At 38.5% G+C, this 6595-nt stretch overlaps 1 protein-coding gene and 1 pseudogene across 1 annotated transcript in view; both read right to left on the reverse strand.

Annotated features, from left to right (window-relative positions):
* Positions 1-6595, reverse strand: part of LOC131769673 (neuronal pentraxin-2-like) — a 33916-nt gene that overhangs the window by 14882 nt on the left and 12439 nt on the right. The window lies entirely within an intron of this gene.
* Positions 138-3625, reverse strand: LOC136279974 (uncharacterized; annotated as a pseudogene).

The raw sequence follows: 6595 nt of genomic DNA on the forward strand, positions 1-6595 counted from the left end.
CAAATTCCCTCTCCACACAAAAGGAAATCAGAAATGTGCTCCAGTTGTGCTTGATAAGTGCTCTGGTATTTAAGAATGATTCTGTGTGGGATTATACTATTTTCTGCTTTTGGTAAGCACTTGGATAGTTTCCCCAGTCATGACTCTTGCTCTTGAATGGCTCTTCGTCCGTAGATTTCTGCTTGTTTCATCTCTGCTTGCATCCTGATCAGGCCAGGGGTGATGATCTCTCCAGGTCGTCTGCTTGATGTTGCTAAGGATATACTCACGAAAGTGTTGAAATAGCACTCTTGTTGTTCTCTGTTGGTTGACCTGGAGCAGATGATGCGATGTTGGATAGGTGTGTGGCACACCAGTGAGTGCAGGTAATGGCCATAGAATTTTTTCTCTGTAAGTATTATAGGCTTTCCAATAACCTCCTCACATGCAATAGCATGAAGAAAGGTTTGATTGTGAAGCCCTAATACACTGTTTTGGCATCTCTCTTGTACCCTAGCATACAGAATTTGCATGATTTCTGTCATGGTGTCCAACAACAGTTGCACCTTCTCACTGACAAAACCTATGAAGGGGAAAATAATAAAAAGTAATCATATAAATACTTAGTTGATTAAAGAGGAGGGGGATAAAAATAAAATTAGTATTGATAAGGCAAATTTTACATTTTAAACAATGTTCACCTCTCAATTGTTTTGCAAGCACAATACAGATCTCAATAATCTGAACCATGCAGTTGGTCTTTTGTTCCAGAAACCAAGCTCAGCGTCTCCTCACACAACTTTTTTGCATCATCTGAGAGGTGGGCAGAGATTTCAATGATGATGTTCGAGATGTTTTCCTTCACATCATGCAATGGTTCAGTGGGAAGGACTTCATACATCCCTTCAATGAGAGTTAATAAATAAAACCAAATAAAATTAATTTATCTGGGTTTGATGAATACATGTACACTGTGGTTAATTATGCCTGGGAGAAATATGAGTGTTTTTAAACTGCTATTGTCAGGTGTTGCTTTTACATGACTTGTACAGTATGTCCTGGTTCATGTTAGGAGAATCAGATCAATAAATTTTGCTTTTAAAATCAATATTATTTGATACTTGTCAGTTATGTCAATTATAAAGTTGTTATTGTCCCTATGAGTACAAAATTATATAACATATACATGATGCTTTGCAGAAGATGAGATATCTCCTTAATGATCAAATGTTCATAAAAGTACAAACTGTAATTTGTATTAACCATCCATGGAGCCACTAGTCCATGAATTTAACATACAGTCAGGAAAGTAATTCTCCTTTTTGGTAAAAGATGAATTTATATTAACTTTGTGCTATGCTAGTACAGTTAATATTTGAGTTAATTACATACCTAAATGGAGATCCTTTATGCTTCTTCCTTGATCCATGACAAGCATTGCTGGTACTCTCTGTATACCATCAAGATGCTCTTTTAGGATGATCTGCAGATCCTTCTTGTAGCCTTTTTCACACAATCCCCGCACTCTGCATTCCCTTTCATAGTTCAGCAACTGGCATATCTTTGAAGGGTCTGATTCCACCATTTCTTTTTGCTTTTCCTGCAGGCCCTACTAGCACTATGTTTTGCCGATCTGCTAAAGACAATTGGGCACATCAAAAACTGTATGTAAGGTCATGATACCTTCGCGAATCTCCACTACATCCACTACAACCAGCATTTCCTCCCCTCTGCTCTCCACTCTCAAACTGCTGCTCTGGGCCATCTCCATGGAAGAACCGCATTACATCATTGACTTTAACTCCATCACTAGTTTCTACTTGGTAAGGAAAGTAATCAAGGCATTCTTGTCTGATATCAACATATGCAAGCTTCTCAACCTCTTTTGATCCACATCTCCCAAGAATATAGAGATGAGGCCTTTCAACAATTGCTGCTACATCAACATCTCCATACCCTCTGGCCTTCGTCTCTTCAGGGGTGTAGAAGAAGGCTGGATCATAAAGGCACTGAATTAGGTACAATATGTGACCATGGTCCAGAATGGTTGAATTGTCTCCCCAGATCATGAGATGCCTGGTTCTTTGGAACTTAATAAGAAGTTATTTACTTTGGCTTGCTGTTAAATCCTCTTGGACATGCTTGTTGCATTCACCAATCTCTGTCAGACATTCTGTAACTTTCTCATCTGACATGCCTCCATAGTGAGCATCAGAATAGGAACGCACAGTGCCAAGTTGTTCACACCTCTGAAGCTCTCTATTTCTGATTTCAGAGGGAGGGATCTTTCTGGCAGAAACTGTAAATTCCACCTGTTGAAGGGTACCATTGCTATTGAGAATTAACTTTTTATATTTCTTAGGAAAAACCAGCTCACCAATGGTATATTCTCCTGCATCCAGTTTGTCCTAGTGTAAAATACAGTAGAATGACTCCTATGTGCCTGTCCTGTGTTTCATTTTTTTTTTAAAAATATTTTAATTACAATTTGTTTCCTTCATAATAAATTAATAGGTACATGACAATTTATAAGTAGTTTACATCCTTTTTTTGTTTGAAATAGAGGCTACGAGAGTACATTAATGGTCAGTTTACACTGCATGTAAACTTGTGGAAAGCATTGTACTTGTTTAAACTGTCTGCATATGAACTGCTTAGGTACACAATATTTTTGTACTTAATGGCTGCAGTAGTACCAATATAAATTTATTAGTACAATTAAGAGGTCACCATCACTTATAGTCACAAAAAAAGATTATCTGGCTGCATTGATATAATTTTTTAAGGATTTTGAACACATTGCTAGTTAAACCTCAGTCAGACAATTTACCTTCAGTGAATCTTTGATTTCTTTATTTGTTCTGGGCACAGGAACAGTGATGTCTCTCCCAACCATCCTGTTTAGTCTCCGCCTTGGAAGGGGATGATCACTTCTTCGCAGCTGCTGGAAACGCTTCAGGTCGACTCCTTGGTTTTCAAGGTACTCTTTTACCACCATATTTCCTAGCCTTACATCTTCCAGACTATACCTTCTTGCAAGATCTGAATAATTGATCTAGGAAATAATTTATGGTATGCTTATAAGCAATCTTAAAGTTGTTTTATTTTTTAAGAATCAGTGCATCGTTATCAGACTTGCATATTTTTGCCAGGCCCCCCTACAATTCCCATGTACTTGTATGTGTATCTACATTGTATTATTGTATTTATGGTAGATGTAAGGAACGTCACTGTTAATAGTATACGCAAGTGACCTCACCTTGTGTCCTTCTTTCATATTTGTTACTTCTTTCAGGAGGTTTTCTTTGTCGAAGTTGACCTGATGTGACGGTGGAGAATGGCGTTTTTTCTTCCTAACTCTAGGATCCTCCTGTCTCTTCCGTTTTCCGACCCTTGCGGCTGCTTCCTCCAGTGTCTCAAAGTGCAGAGTGGTCCTTTGTTTTGCTCGCTGACTGCCTCGTGCTAAGCATTGTATCTGCGTCACGTTTGGACCATTCCTCTTGCACTTTGTTCTTTTCTTAAAGTGCTCGCTGTCGACGTTCGCGTTTCTTTTGTATTTTGCTTTTCTTTTGCTGTAACTCGAGCTCGGACACTTTAGTTTGAGCTTCAGCAAAGCTAACGTTAAAGGTTTTCTGAAAGTGCCCATTTATTTTTAAGTAAATGTGCTTTGCGGCTGATGTGATTGCTTTTTGGGTGGGCTTTACTTTATTGTTTCCCACGTGCCCATTTTCTACAAAGGCTTCTTGAATTAGCTTTTGGGGCTTGAACCTGACAGTGTTCGGAAAGAGGGATTGGAAGGCGAAGTGATGTACTTGGCAGGTATGACAGTGCGACATAGTGTGTTCTGACCTCTGAGAATCGGGTAAACCATTCCATTTTGCAAGCGAAAAGTACTTGAGGTATTCAGTCGGGCTCCCAGCGTTCATTTTACGAAATGAACGTGGACGTGAATGTGGACTTATCAACGGCGAAAATTGACTGCGCTGATTCACCTAGCGTTTCTTGGTAGTTTCTCTATCGCTGAACGGGATCAGCCTCCTTCGTTGTTGTTCCAGTTTTATGGAAACTTTCTTTGACGGCAACCTTTGAAAATCCACAGTTGAACATAAGAGACATAATCGGTTGCTTGCCAAATTTACTTCCTTTCTTACTTGTATCGAACAATTGATCTTACCACGTGATAGGCGCGCAATCTTTACTTTTGAATATTGCGCCCAAACTAATAAAGTATTGCCGAATTCAAAACAATAAGAGATAAAGTTACTAGTTTATTTCAACAAAAACCGCGTTTTTTTGCCCACAGGTTTTAAAGAAGAGAACGAAAAGCCTTATTTTTTATTGACCTCTCTCCTTTACCGCAGGTTGTTGTAGTATCAGCCCTACACTTAGGGTTTGGCCATTTCAAATTAGAGAAATAACACACGTAGGTTAAAGAAGGATTCTTGCTCCATTCCTTCCGAGGTTTTGTCTTCCGAAAGCCCAAGATAGCAAATCTTGTGGCATTTGAAATAAGCTTTTTTCCCGACCTTCAAACAGCTTTGTCTGCCATGTTTTGGCTTCGCACCCTGGCCTTGTACACGCATTTCTGAAAGCTAATTGGTTGATTCACACCATGGCAACCATTCCAGGCGAATCCTCGCGTGAAAATATGGCGGCTGGCTAACTTGACACACTGTTTGCGAGTTTCTTAATTTCCCACCACTAGTTAAGATTATTTAGTTGCAATATTATTTCTTTTAGACTCCACCACTATCACTTTCTTTATTTCTAATCAGAACCTACTGTTAGATTTCTTATATTTTGTATAAATTTGTGTAAAAATCTCGAAATCGGTACTTAGGTTGACTCGAGCAAACGCGAACAATTACATGTTAAATATTATAAAAATATTGTATTCATTCCGAGTGATTTCATGGAGTTTATCACTATGCTAATATGAATCGGAGGTTTTTTTGTGATTGTTGTGGGGGCAAGTGGTGGGAATTTGTTGTAGAAGGCACAGAGCTTTTTGGCTCCAAAAGAAGCGGTTTTGGCAAGTTTCACCACGTTTCTTGGACATCAAACGTCTACCCATTAGATGAAGGCGCAACGTCTGGCAAAGTTTCATAGAAATCGGCCGCATTTTAAAGAAGTTATGGTCAAATTTTGTCAATACCGTGAAAATGGACATGGGAACCAGGCCTAAATCTACTTTAGTGATTGGTTTGTTGATCTCCTAACGATAGAAGAAGTTTGGGGACAAAATTCTGCTTAGTAAGGGAGGTAGTGGCAGTTACGGGTGGTTCAGGTGTCAATGTGTTAGCATATATTTATACTAATAATATATTTGTTTCGTTCATCGCGGAGCTTGCATTTTTGGTTGCACTATATCTTGAGTTGTGAGTAATTTCTAGTGTCGTTTCAGGGCGGTTAAATATGGTATTCTAAGTAATAACAGGTGCAGTAAGCTATATGCAGTCATCGACTGCCTATTTTTTGTGAAGTTTACAGTACGTGTCAAGCTACATGAGGTAAGCGATCATCGCGTAACACAAATTTTACGAGAATGCGTAACCAGTGATATTTGGATATTTAGTTATTTTGTCATGAGATCTGTCGTGTTAAGTCGGAAATCCTTATTTGGTGAGAAAAACTCCGGAGGCAAACAAAGGAATATTCGGAATCGAAAAAGCAAAAGTTGTAGAACACAATGTGCTTTGTCAACTGTCGCGTTTTAGGGGGGACTGAGGTGGCGAGGAAAGTTTATTTTGGCGAGTAAACCAGACTTTTTCTAAGATACTCGTATTGATCTTTTGTAGTTTGTTAATCGTCACTTTGCTATTAATCGACACGTGGTCAGCGCCGGCCATAAGGTTAGTATAGAGTTAACAGATTTTACGACTTAATTTTATTCACGAGGATCCACCCCTCAATTACCAAGACATTGTATAGTTTTGTATTAGCCTTTCGTTTTAACTTTTAGATTATCTGAAGTCGTTTAATCTTAATTTCATTTTGTAAGCCTTTTATTGGAACGCCCCAAATATGTGCGAAAAGTCGTCGCAAATTGCACCTAAAATGTATCTATCTTTGTTTTACAGAACTAAATATTTGATGGAAATTCACATGTTGAAATCTGTGCGATTTGTTCATATCAAAATGGGGTGACCGCCTAATAGGGCTGAAAATGACACAAAGGGGCAAACGAAACTTTCGGGACTTTGAAAACCGACCACTTAATACGGGGTGACCGCTTAATACGGTGCTGCTTAATACAGTTCGACTGTACGTTTTTGTCAGTTATCCACCAACAAGCAGAACTCTTGTTGCGGTAGTTCCCTGTACAAGACTGCTTTTACTTAAATCTGACATCTGTAATTCATAACCTTTTTATCATCTGCTGAGCCAGAGGTAAAAGAGGGAGGCTTAAAATGAGTTATCACAGGCTCTATTCACAAACTGTTTTATCGTTCAAATCCAACTAGAATTAAGATAGACCTGTAAAAGCTGTGTCTTTTGCTTCATATCAGTCAGAAAGAAACGAACAGGGTTGCTAAGCGGGATATAACTTTATGATAATAATTGATATCGAACATACCACAAAATTCGTAATAAAAATATTAAAATTTACTGTTTA

Source organism: Pocillopora verrucosa, chromosome 3 (assembly GCF_036669915.1).
Source record: "Pocillopora verrucosa isolate sample1 chromosome 3, ASM3666991v2, whole genome shotgun sequence".
Lineage (NCBI taxonomy): Eukaryota > Metazoa > Cnidaria > Anthozoa > Scleractinia > Pocilloporidae > Pocillopora > Pocillopora verrucosa.